Below are 14,041 nucleotides of genomic sequence, written 5' to 3'. Positions count from 1 at the left end.
TTACACTGTGAACAATGCCTGCCCTAGGCCCTTGCACCTGCTGCCTGCACCACCCCCTTTCAGATCCTACCAGTCATTCGGGCTCTCTCTTGCAGGAAGTCTGACCAGCCATATGTCATTTATTCCATTTCTATGCTGCCTTGCAATGGTGGTTAATAGCTTATTGCATGTCTGTCAGGCTTCTATGATGAGATTGTAAGGTCCTTAAATTTAGGCAGGGGCCGTGTTTTCTCATTCTCTGTGTCTTCTACGTTGTAAGCATGCAATAAAAGCTCCTGCATTGAAGTAAAGACAGTGTCCTAATGATGTGGACACCGGCAAGGAGAGCAGGTCAGGCACAGAGCGGCTTAACTCTAAAGGAGGGGTTGGTGTCCTTTCATAAGTGTCAGGAATGGTCTTCATTATTCATCTTGTTTTAACATGTCACCTGCCAGCATTGCATTGCAACCTTAAAAAATCTCTACAGGAGGAACCTCTGGTTGTATATAAAAGAGATGACGTTGAAACATAAATCTTCCCAAACTGCTGAATTCTCATCTATCCCTTGATCTCCTTGTTGAATGGTCCTAAATGACATTCTGAAAGTGACATACTGCTCCCCCAGTTTTTAACACATCTCTAACCTCACTCTTGGGCACACTCAGGCCCTGGGATGACTGCCACAGCCCTGCCTCTACCCAGAGAAAGTTGGCTTCTTCCACTTAGAGGCGAACTCAGAGGTGATTCAACTATCCCAGTCTTGAGCCTTTTCATGCCCCCATGAGGGTCAAGAAATCCTCTCTGCCCTCAGTATTCACGCTCTCCTTTATGAAACTATGCTGTTTGCTTCATGTAGCCACTCAGTGTCCTCACAACAGCCAAAACTCAATCCATCCAAAATTAAATCAGCATCCCCCAAAGTTGTTCCTCCTCTCCTTTCAGTCATAGCCACCACCATCATCCAATATCCAGGCTTGAAGCCAAGTCATCTTTGACACAGGCATCACTGTGCTTAAAAGAAAGCAAGAAAGCAAAATGAGGGGGGCGGGGGGGGGGGGGAGAGAGAGAGAGATCATTTTCCTCCCTCTCAATACCCAACTTACACACAGATACTCTGTCTCTCAGTTTCTTCAAAATGTGTCTATATTGGTCCCTTCTGCCTATTGCCTTGGATTCCTAGTAAGGTCCTGGATTTGGCACAAACCTCTGAATTGGTCTCTTTTTTCCAACTTCTTTCCACTCTAGTCCACTCGGTTTACCTGAGCCAGATAATTCTTTCTACAAACTCTTTAATGTATCATTTTCTCTAACATTGTCACTGGATTCTCCCGGTGTCCTTAGAACAAGGGCTTTCTTAACTTGGAATTCAGGAATTTCTGTGTCTAGATCCTTGTCTTTCTTCCTGGATTTCTCTCTTACTCTTTCCCTAAAGAAATTCTTAGCCCCTACTAGGTTGATCTACTATAATAATCATTACTGTGTTCTTAAAGTGAATTCCTGCTGCTGCTTTGAAGCTCTGGGTCTCTACCCAGGCATAAGCCAGGAGACAGGTTTTTGTTTTGTTTTATATATGTTTTTATTGATGTCAGAGAGGAAGAAAGAGGGAGAGGGAGAGAGAGAGAAACATCAATGATAAGAGAGAATCATCGATCGGCTGCCTCCTGCACACCCCCCACTGGGGATCAAGCCCACAACCTGGGCATGTGCCCTGACCTGGAATCAAACTGTGACCTCCTAGTTCTTGGATCAGTGCTCAACCACTGAGCCACACCAGCCAGGCAGATTCTTATTTCGGACAGAACTGAAGGGTGGAGATGTTACAGAATTTACCAGGCGACCGGAAAACACACAACCGGTACTCAGAAGATTCATTCAGGAAAAACCCTTTATTTGCAGATGCACTAGGGCGGTGACTCAGGGGAGTCGGTTTCCAAAGCCTGAGTGATGACTATGGATGAAGCTTTCCCTTTATACCCTTAGATTCTTTGTCCCCCAAATATGGATCAGGCTTCTGGACTTTTTGCGGGCTTTGCAGCCCCCCGTGAGTTGGGACGGGGGAAGTGAGATTACACTCAGAGGCTTGGCCTGTCTGGTACTAGCGCTGCCAGCCCCCTCTGGGGTTGTATATGGTTCGTGGTTTAGGGCCTCTGTAAAATGGGAGTATTCCAGGAAACAGGCTCTGCAAGGCAGGGCAGGCATCACAGATGAGAATGGTTAATTATCATCAAGCAAGAGTGTGTGTCAGAATGCAGGTTACTGGCACGGGTTCAGATAGCTACCCTCCCTCCCGCCCCCCAAATGTCTTATTTTCCCTTTCAGAGAGGTGGAAAGGGATCTAGATAAATATGCTGGGAAAGGCACCCCAATATGTGAACAGTCCTCTTTGTGGCACTGAGGTCAGGCTGACTCAACTAAAAATGCCCCTTCTCCCTCACAGTTGCCAGTCCTCTCAACTATAAACACTCAGCCCTCCGGATTTGGACTTGAAACTCAATCCACCCCAACCTCAAGATCCCTTCCTGTGACTCTCAACCTAGGGTTAAATTTAGAAGCTGTCCTCTGCTATATTTCTTATCTGGAAAGTATGGGAAAATGGGTAAAACTGGAGACAAGCAATCACAAAACCAGAATGTTCATTCATTCATTCAGCAAACCTTTATTGTAAGCCCACTATGTGCCAGGCACTAATCTGAAGGCAGTCCTCTAAATATCAACTACAATGTATTAAATGATTACTATGGGTCAAGCGTGGTTTTAAGTGCTTTAGCATATATGTATATTGATTGAATTCTCACCGAAAAACATATGAGAAAGGTTCTTTTCTTATTGCCATTTTACATACGAACAAGCTGAGGTGCTGGGCAGTTAAGTAACTAGTCAATGAATGACACAAAGCTAAGGGGCAAGGTGGAAATTTGAACCCAGGTAGTCTAGCTCCAGAGGTTTGTATTCTTTTTTTTTTTTTTTAAATATATTTTATTGATTTTTTACAGAGAGGAAGGAAGAGAAATAGAGAGTTAGAAACATCAATGAGAGAAAAACATCGACCAGCTGCCTCCTGCACATCTCCTACTGGGGATATGCCTGCAACCCAGGCACATGCCCTTGACTGGAATCGAACCCGGGACCCTTCAGTCCGCAGGCCGACGCTCTATCCACTGAGCCAAACCGGTTTTGGCCAGAGGTTTGTATTCTTAATCCCATACTATGCTGACGGAGAATCCTAACCCCATGTCTACTTATGTCACCCCCATCTCCTTTTTAAAAAACTTAATTTAACACACAATACTTGGTAAAGTGTCTGTCCAGGTGCCAGGTGCTGAGAATGCAAATACAAATAAGACAGGAAGGACTATGTCTTCGGAAGCTCACACGTTAGTAGGCAAATACTAAAAAGAGCTACTAGGGATATAATGATCAACATAATTTGATGAACAAGAATAGATCCAAAGACAAATGGCAGGGGAGGGGGGTGGTTAGAGAGCAACCAAAGGACTTGTACACATGCATATTAGCATAACCAATGGACACAGACACTGGGGTGGTGGGGGCTTGCCTGGGGTGGATGGGGGGCAGGGGGCGGTCAGTTGGGGAAAGAGGAGACTTATGTAAAACTTTAGACAATTAAAAAAAAAGATTAAAAAAATAAAAAGCTATTGTGTGTCAATGTTGGTGGTTTATAATTTACTTAAAACACTGCAGCATACACAGTGGGATAAATGAGTTATCTTCTAGGAATGTTTGATCAACTATCCGAATTAGAAATAAGTACCCTCAGAGCAGTCATCTAACATTTCATCAAAAGTTCACAGTCCAGAGGTAGCTCCTACGATCACTTCGATCCTCTTCAAGTCCCCATGTGCCCTCCTCCCCTCAGAGTCCCTGGGAAGCTTTATAACTACTGACCTAAGGCCAGGGCCCCCAGAAATTCAGTTTTAATGGCTTTGCTGTGGGCCCAGTTTTATTACTATATGTAAAATAATATATGTAATATATAAATACTTATATAAATATATAAAATACATAAAACATATTTTATATACTTAGTTTTTAATTTTTTATTATGGAGCATTTTAAACACATACAAAATTAGAAAGATGAAACTCCAGGTACCCGTCATCCACCTTCAACAATGATCAATTCTCACGGCTGTCTTGTTTTGTCTATGGTGTTTGGCAGTGGTATTTTTTAAAAATTTCCCAGGTAATTTTAGCATGCAGGCAGGCTTGAGAATCACTGCTCGAAAGAAATAGTTACAGTGGGATCACTGCAAACACAGAGGTATGTACCTAACCTGGTGGAAGCAGAGAGGGAATGACAAACTCTGACCACGGAGGGAAAAGGGGAGGATTTCCTGGATCCCATGCCAGAAGCTGGAATCATGTACGGGGAGGGGACGGCGTGGGGAGGGAAAGGCCTTCTTAAATATATATATATATATATATATATATATATATATATATACACACACATTGTGGAACCTCGGTTCTCAAACTTAATTCGTTCAGAAGGCTGTTTGAGAAGCGATTTGTCAAAAAACGGAATCATTTTTTCCCATTAGAAATAATGTAAATTGTGAGTGTGAGAACAAGAAAAAAAAAGGCGGGGCGGGGGAGGGAGGGCTTTCTTTTTCTTTGCTGTGGCCTTTCACAATTTATGAGAAGCACCTGGTAAGTAAACTCCAAGATTGGTAGCAACTCTGATTGAAACAGCCCTTCTATTCAAACTGCAAGACAAGTTACTCTCAAGGCTAAGCTCTTGCATACCCTATCTCCTTTCGGATTTAGTATTCTGGTTAGTAGAAGGGCTCTATTCCCTCCCTTTCAAACCCACGCTGCCCGCCCTTTTTTGAACCCTTTGTAACTTTCACTCTAAGAATGTTTTACAGGCTTGTAAAAATGTTGATAAAGACACCTCCCTAGGACATCTGCCCAGACTGAAAACAGCAAACTTTTCAAGGACAAGCACTCTGATGTCTGCTCAATTTCAGCCCCCAAGTCCCCTCCCTTCTAGCAACAGCAGCCATTGCCCTTTAAAAGACAGGGCCAAAGTTTATTTCTTTGCCTTTGCGGTGATTAGAATGCACCGCCCTTTCCCTTCAGGGAAAGTAAAATAAAATTCCTCTCTGCATTTATCTCTTCTTTTAGTTGTGAATTCTTGCACAGCCTGCGTCACCAGCCCAAACACCTGATATACATTTAATTAATTTGTTCCAGACTTCCAAATGATTCCATTGTAACCTTTCTTATATACAGTACATGTCGAATGTACTGTTTAATCTACTGTGTTGTTTTATTTTTGTTGTTGTTTGTTTGTTTTCTTGAATTTATTGAACCACCCCTTATTACAGTGATGGCGAACCTATGACATGCATGTCAGAGGTGACATGCGAACTCATTTTTTTGGTTGATTTTTTTTGTTGTTAAATGGCATTTAAATATATAAAATAAATATCAAAAATATAAGTCTTTGTTTTACTATGGTTGCAAATATCAAAAAATTTCTATATGTGACACGGCACCAGAGTTAAGTTAGGGTTTTTCAAAATGCTGACACGCCGAGCTCAAAAGGTTCGCCGTCACTGCCTTATTAGCTTTAAATGAATCACGTCCAGCACTCAGTCCAGGGCTCTCTTTCAGGAGGTCAGGTGTGGCGTCTTTGCTTTTTCACATATCATTGCCTCGGAAAGACTAACTACTTTCCGTTTGTCTAAATCAACAACAGTTTTTCTGTTTCTTCAATTTCCTGTGATCATTGTTTCCTTCACAGCCGTAGCCACATTAGCACTCTTGATGGCCTGTTTATGTTTTAAAATTGTGCTGATCATCCATTTTGCCAGCAACAAAGGCAAAGAAAAAAAAATCACCAAAATATTCTCAGCACAATTTCCTAAGACGTTAACAACCGTGAGGTTTAGTGGTAAACTGACCCATTCTCTCCTATGCTGGTGGCCTGAGAGCTGCTTTTTGTCATGCCGACTGTATTTATTTAGTTGCATTAAAGTGGGGTTTACTAGGTTGGATTAAGTGACAGTATAAGTGCGCGGGTTTTTAAAAAATGTGTTTAAGTTTGTGATAAAGATAATACAGATGTTAACATAATTTAGAAACTATGGGAGGGGGAAAGGAGAAGAAAAATCGGAGGTACATGATGAAGAATAGTAAGGAATCAGTTACAAGAAACAAAATTCAGGGAAAAGAGGAGAAACCGAATTGGAGAAAGGTGGAGTGGCCAGTGCTTTCCTCTCAGACACGTTAGGGAGGGGCAGGGTGGGAAGGCCCAGCTGCCCGCGGGCAAGAGTTGGCACAGGGAACATCCGGCCTGAGCTCTGCGGCAGGACCTGGAGAACCCAGACAGAAAGAACCTCATTCCTCAATCACATGGGTGTGAAAAAGAAAGTGTTCTGGCTTGAATGGCGGGAGGGGGGGGGGGGCGGGGGCGCGCAGAAGAAAAAGAAAACTGGAAAATGAAACTAGAATTTAAGTGAATCTTAAAATTCCAAGTGTTAAGCTCACCCCACCCACATTGAGCAGCTGAGTTTAACGAAGATCTAACAATTATCAACTAAATGCCAGGCACGCGGCACAGTGTGAGGTGCTGGGACCACAGCGTTAAGAATCTGTCCAGTCCACATTGCTGAGAGGATGCCTAGAGAGGGTGGTGACAGCGGCGGGGGGAGGGGTGGGGTGGGGGGTGGGGGGTGGGGTGGGGGGTGGGGGGTGGGGGGGGTGGAGGGGATGGTCTCGAGGACTCTGAGAGGACCGAAGGGGACAGGTTAATGCTGACAGGGTTGGGGTAGATGGCAGGGAGAGTGTGGAAGGAGGTGGCCAGTTGTACTAGCCTTGAGGGATGAGTAGGATTCAGGGCGAAGGGCCAAGAAGTAGAGGGCAGGACCTGGCCAGGTAGCTAGAGCATCCTCCTGATACTCCAAGGTTGCAGGTTCGATCTCCCATCAGGTCACATACAAGAAGCAACCAATGAATGCATAATCTCTCTCTCTCTCTCTCTCTCTCTCTCTCTCTCTCTCTCTCTCTCAAAATCAATTTTAAAAAAAGAGTAGAGGGCAAGTCCAGGCTATTGAGTATCTGCCAGTGGCAGCTGACGATTGGAAATCATGTGCTATGCAAATGAGGACTCTTGGGAAGGATCACGTCAGAGAAGTGAACTAAAAGTGAACTAAAATCTCATGATTTCCAGGGAATTTCTGAGCATGGAACATGGGTTGAAATACAAGTTTAATGACAAGTAAAAGTAAAACTTTCTTTTCCTTTTTTTAGAGCACTCACATTTCTTCAGTTATCAAGATCGGTGGTGGTGTTGACTGCCGGAAGCCGGTCCATCCTTGCTGCTTGACACAGTCACTGCAGGATAGAAACATCTGCACAGCATATGTTTCAAGGGACCTGGCGTATATAGCATACTGTTCTTAATATGTTTGCTCCCCTTAGCGCTGTGTGTTTTAACCAAGGTCACCTCTCCGAGAAAGGTTGTTTCCCCAGGTAGGAATTTTTCCCTGAAGTCAGGGAGGGGATGAAACTCCTTAACTAAGTGCCAGGCGGGTAGTTAATCACTTTAACTACAAACAATCATGCTTAAGCTACATAATCTTTACTCCCTGGAATGGAGATAAGAAACGCCCTAACCTTTGTAATAGAAATTGACAGGATTAAAATCAACTGGTATAAATACGGATGTAACAAGACAATAAAAAGCAGAATCTCTCTGGAGATCCAGACCAGATCCTGGCTGGAGATCCTGGCTAGGCTGCTGATCAACTGAACACTGTCTCCGTGTCCTTCCTTCTTCGCCGACTCCATCTACGCCTTTGGGAACCCCTGGATCTGCTGGGGTTGGACCCCGGCAGTTGACCACATTTCTCTGTTGGTTAGAGAATTGTCTCGACATGCCAAGGTTGCAAAGTTGATCTCTGGTCAGGACACATACAGGAAGTAACCAATGGATGCATAAATAAGTGAAACAAGAAATCAATCTTTCTCAAATCAATAAATTAAAAAACATTAAAAAAAAAAACCTATTTGTGGGGGAGTCTACAGGAAACTACGGTGTCAAGAATATAAAAGGGATGCCCTGGGTGGGTGGCTTAGTTGGTTGGGGCATTGACCCATACACCAAAATGTTGCAGGTTCGATCCCAGTTTGGATGTGCACAGGAGGCAACTGATGTTTCTCTCACATCAATGTTTTTTTTTCTCTCTCTCTCCCCTCCCCTCTCTCTCTAAAATTCAATAAAAATATACCGCTGGGTGAGAATTTTTAAAATAAGAACATAAAGGGAAGAAGATACAGACTATTAAGACTCCCCTGCCAGGCACTTCTCCCCAGGGTCTCTACTACGCATCTGCCTCTGTGTGCCCATTGCCACCATATGCTCTGGCCTTTGGGACCTCACAGCCCCGCTGACCATTTCCGTGGTCTCAACTGTTTTCATGGCTTTGTTCTCTCTACTCAGGCCCTTCAAAACAGGCATATTTATGCCAGACTCTGTAGTCTGCCCTGAACACGGGCTCCCCCGGCGCTGCGCTGAGGGCCCAATTTCCCCATTCACTCCCCACTGCCTTTTGATCAGAGCTCAGAGTCCCCCGCTGGTCATTAGAACCCTAGTTCTCTTCTCATCCAGGCACGCCTTCCTGTACCTTCCGGCACTTTGACGGATGGTTTTTCTTTCCTCTGAATTGCTTCTGCCTTGCCTAACAGCTCAAAGTCAACTTCTCCATGAACCCTTTCTGATCTCAGATATAGGAAGTGACATCTGCTGAGCGCCTGTAGGTCATCTATTGGTTCCAGCCACTCATGTGATGTTTTCCACAATGACTAACAGTGTGTCAGGGACGCCGCTTCATCTTAAACTAGGTAGGGGCCACTTGTTAAGCCAATTTACATAGGACACTGAGGAGTCTTCTGGGAAAAGGTGAATCCTTAGGGGTCAGGCCCCGGAGCTTGGTGTAATAAGGCCTTGGTGCAGAGTAGGGAAGGACCTATAACACCTATCTCTCCTTTTCTAGATCTTGAGTTCCTTCAGGACTGATACTGTGCATGACTCACCTAGTGGGGCATGCGGTGGCCAGTGTAGTGTTTGACAGCAGTAGATATTTAGTAAGTATTCACGAAATCAAGACTAGCTAATCTGACTATATGTCAGGCTTTATTGCTGAAAATATAAAGGTATAATGTAAAGAGTTTTTTTCCACAGGTGTGGACCTCTAGTGTGGGGTTTCTGTAAGAGGTTAACAAATCTGTATCACTCAATAACTTCTGTAGACTGAATAAACACAATGCTTTTAAGTACATATATGTAATGCTATCGTTAAAATACATAAAGATACTATTGTGTTTAATTTTTTTCCCTTTACTGAAAGGAAAATTAAAGGTGACAGTTTTTTGTTTATTTTTATTTTTTTAAATTCATTTTTAAGATTTTAAAATGGATTTTTAGAGAGAGAGAAACATCGTTGTGATAGTGAAACATTGATGGGCTGCCTCCTGCATGCTCCCCACCGGGGATCGTACCTAAACCCAAGCATGTGCCCTGATCAGGAATTGAACCTACAACCTTTCAGTGCACGGATGACACCCAACCAACTGAGCCACACCAACCAGGGCACTATTGTGGTTAATTTTTAAAGTTTTTAAAGTCAACAAATTTATCTAAAAACCTTTTAAAATTCAAATGTCTTTTGTCATTACCTATAGCATTAGATATAATAATAAAAGCATAATATGCTAATTAGACTGGACAACTGAACAACCTTCCAGACATCATTCCAGATGTCCTTCCTGACGAAGCTGTGGTGGCGGGACTGAGGCAGAGGTGGTTAGGGGCAATCAGGCAGACAGACAGAGGCAGTTAGGAGTAATCAGGTAGGCAGGCAAGTGGTTAGGGGCGATCAGGCAGGCAGGTGAGTGGTTAGGAGCCAGCAGTTCTGGATTGCGAGAGGGTGCAGGCTGGGCTGAGAGACCCACCTCCCACCCCCTCACCCCCTCACCCCCGTGCACAAATTTCATGCACCGGGTCTCTAGTTAGATAATAAAAGCACAACTTCACCATGTTAGGTCTGATCCTTTTACAAACAATCACACACACATTAAAAGAGGTCCCTGTACTGAGGATCCTCTGCTGTGTATGTAACAAAATTACTCTGGCTAGAGGGTGGCCCCTGGCCCCCGACCCCCTAATGTTGAGTCTCAATTTACAATGTAGGATGAGCTTTTCTGTTTTTGTTTATTGCTCCTTTTATTCTTCACAACAGCTCTCAAGGGTTGACAAGAGAGCTATTGAATTTCTCAGGACTGACAGGACCTTCTATTTTGAAATATATATAGAAGAGACAGAAATCAAACAAGAAAGAAAATAAATGCACAGTATTTTCAGAAAAAAATAAGAAAAGAACATAGAGTTATATGAGATACATAACTGGAATTCTATAAGGAGAGGAGACTCTGAAAACAGTCCCAGCAGGGCAAGGGGACAGTGGGTGATGGTGAGGTGAGGTGAGGTGAGGTGAGGTGAGGTGAGGTGAGGTGAGGTGGGTATTGTAGCTGGGATGGCGACATTTGAGCTGAAAACTAGATGACAAAAGTCAGCCAGGAGAAGGAAGGAGTGAAATGTATCTCAGAGAGAAAAAAAAACTGTAAAGGCCCTAATATAGAGAGAGGCTAGGTCTGACTAAGGAATATCAAAAAGTCTAGTGTGGCTAAAACACGATAAGTAAGAAAGAGAACAGAATGAAACATGGCTGAAGAGACAGGCAGGCGGGGCCTGTGGGTCATAGGCAGCTAGCAGAGCAGTACTCATCAAGCATTCCTTTTGCCTCCTCGCATTTGCATTTCGCACAAAGCACAAAGTTGATTACTGAGTGTGCCCAAGTGACTAGCTCTAGCCAATGGACTGTGGCCAGAAGTGATCTGTATAATTTCTGGGCTAAAGCATCAAAGAGTTAGCACAGAAATATCAAGATGTTTCTTTTTTCAGATGACAGAACAGAAAGTCAAAGTAAGTTGAATTATTGAGTTGAAACATGGACTCAGTTGCCCCAAGTCATGCAGGAATAATAAGAGAGAAATAAACCTTCATGCTGTTAAGTCATAATAAGGTTACCCTGGCTAATATCACATGATAAGAAGTTTGGATTTATTCTAAATGTAATAGGAAGTCATTTGAAAATTTGAGCAATAGAATTATGAGATCATATACATATTTAAATGACCACTTTGCTGTGTGTGGAATAGATTATGGGGAGGAGGGACAGGAAAAACCAGGAGACCTGTTATAAGACTATTCAAGTTAGTCTAGGTTTGAAATAACAGTGGCTTGAAATTCGTGGTGGCAGTGGAGGTAGTGAGTTGAATTCAGGATATATTTCAAAGACAAAAGTAACAAGACTGATGGAAAGACTCCAAGGTTTTGGGCATGGGCAACTGAGTGAAGAAACAGACTGAGAGAGTAGACAGTAAGGTGGGCAGGATGAGAATCAAGAGTTATAACACCGTTTTGGTTTAAAGATCTCTTCCAGAGAATAGGAAGAAAGGAAAGAATACTTCCCAGCTCCTTTTATAATGTCAGCATAACCTTGATATTAAAGCCTGACAATATTACAAGCTACATAAATGCAAAAATCCCAAACAAAACATTTGCAAATCAAGTTCAGAAACACATAAAGAGGAAAATACATCATAATAAAATTGGATTTGTTCCAGGAATGCAAGTTTATTTTTAACATTTGCATATCCATTAATATAATTCATTAACAGAATAAATGAAAAAAATAATCTCTATAAATGCAGATAATCATGTGATAAAATTTAATACTCATTCATGATCTTAAAAAATGCTTTTAGCAAATTATGAATAGAACCTCTTTAACCTGATAGAGGTATCACAAAAACCTAACAGCACACATCATACTTAATGGTGAAATATTTCCTTAAGGGCAGGTATGAGAGAAGAATGTCTTCACCATCCCTTTTAGTCATCCCTATACTGAAGGTCCTACCCAGTATAACAAGGAACCAAAAAATAAAAATAAAAAATAAGGAGGAGAATTAAGGTATGCATAAGTCAGGAATGAAGGAATAAAACTATCATTATTTACAGATGACAAGTGAATCTATAGAAAATTCTGAAGACTATGGATTAACGATTAGAATTGATAAATGACTTTATCAAGATCACTGGATGGAAGCTAAAGATACAAAAATCAATTCTATTTCTGCACACCAGCAATAAAAAATTAGAAAGTAAAAAAATATTAAATGATAACACTTATAATAGCATCAAAATAATCAAATACCTAGAAGTAAATCTAACAAAAGCTGTGCAAGGATCTCTACATAGAAATCTACAAAACACTATTGAGAGAGAGAAAAACAAAGAAGACCAAAGTAAGTGAAGTGCTTTACTATATTCATGGATTAAAAATCAATATTATAAATATATCAATTATTTACCAACCTGATTCACAATATGCATGTAATTCTAATAAAAATTCCAGCAGAGTTTATAATTGTGTGGAGTTAACAAGCTGATGGAAATACAAAGGGAAAGGCTAAGAATAACAAAGACTTGAAGAACGAAGTTTGAGGATCACCAGATATCAAAACTTATTGTAAATCTTCAATAATTACAAGAGGTGGTATTGTCAACGGATAGAAAATAGACTAATGGAACAGAATCAAAGATCCAGAAATAGACCTTCAGGTATATGGCAAAGGGGCACTGATCACTTGTGGGGAGAAGATAATTAGCTCAGTAATAGTGCTCATCTATTGGATATCCTCTGGAAAATAACAACTGTGATCCATATGTCATAGATACACAGATATCAAATTCAGGTTGATTGTAGATTTGTGAAATGTAAAACAACAAAACATCTAGAAAGTAACATAGAATATCTTCAGGGGAGGAAAAGATTTCTTAATCATGACACAGAATACACTGGGATAGAGAAAAAAGAATGATAAATTGCTACATTGAAATTAATAATTCATATTCATCAAAAGACACCATTTAGAGAAAAAAAGAAGAGTCATAAAGTGGGTGAAAATATTTGAATATATAAGCAACAAAGAACTCTTAACTTGAATATATACATATTTTTAATCCTCACTTGAGGATATTTTCCCATTGATTTTTAGAGAGAGTGAAAGAGAAAGGGAAAGACAGAGAGAAATATCCATGTGAGAGAAACACATCGATTGGTTTGATTGGTTGCTTCCTGCATGCATCTTGACTGGAATTGAACCTGGGATTCCTTTGGCCCGCAGGCTGATGCTCTATCCACTGAGCCAAACTGGCTAGGACTTAACTTGAAGCATACAAACAAATAGAGAAATGGACAAGAACTAGACCAGACACTTCACAATAGAGAATATGTGTATGGATAATAAAAACCCAAAGAGGTACTCAACCTCATTAGTCTTCAGGGAAATGAACATTAAAATCACATGATATGCTGCTACACACACCCATGTGGCTAAAAAAAATTTAAATGAAAATACCAACTATTGGGAAGAACGAAAAACAACTAGAACTCTTATACACTGCTTGTGGGAGTATTAACTGGCATAATCTCTTAGGAAAACTGACAGTGTTTACTACAGTTGAACATATGCCTTAGTAATTCCAGTCCTAGATCCATACCTAAGAAATATATGCATATGTGTACTAAAAGATATAAGCAAGCATGTTTAAAACAGCACTACTGCTATTATAAACTAAATGCCCCAAGCTAAAATTTACCCAAAGTTCATCAGTGGTAGAATGGATAAATTGTGGTATGTTCATAAAACATAGTACTCATAAAGCAACAAAAGTGAGCAAACCATCAACAGAGCAAGATGCCCAAGGATCTCCAGCTGTTCCAGCTGTTTGAGTCTTCCCAGGCTAGGCCCCAAACATATGATGGAGAAGCCTTTGAGATGTTTCTAACCCTAGCCACTGTCTGAATGCAATAGCACGAGAAACCTTGAGTGGGAGCAGCCCACCTGAGTCCATTCAAGCCCCACATTCAAATTATTGTGACTATTTTAAGTCACTGTTTTAGGGA

This window comes from Myotis nattereri (genome assembly GCF_964212035.1).
Source record: "Myotis nattereri genome assembly, chromosome: 3".
NCBI classification, from domain to species: domain Eukaryota; kingdom Metazoa; phylum Chordata; class Mammalia; order Chiroptera; family Vespertilionidae; genus Myotis; species Myotis nattereri.
This window is presented reverse-complemented; position numbering follows the sequence as displayed.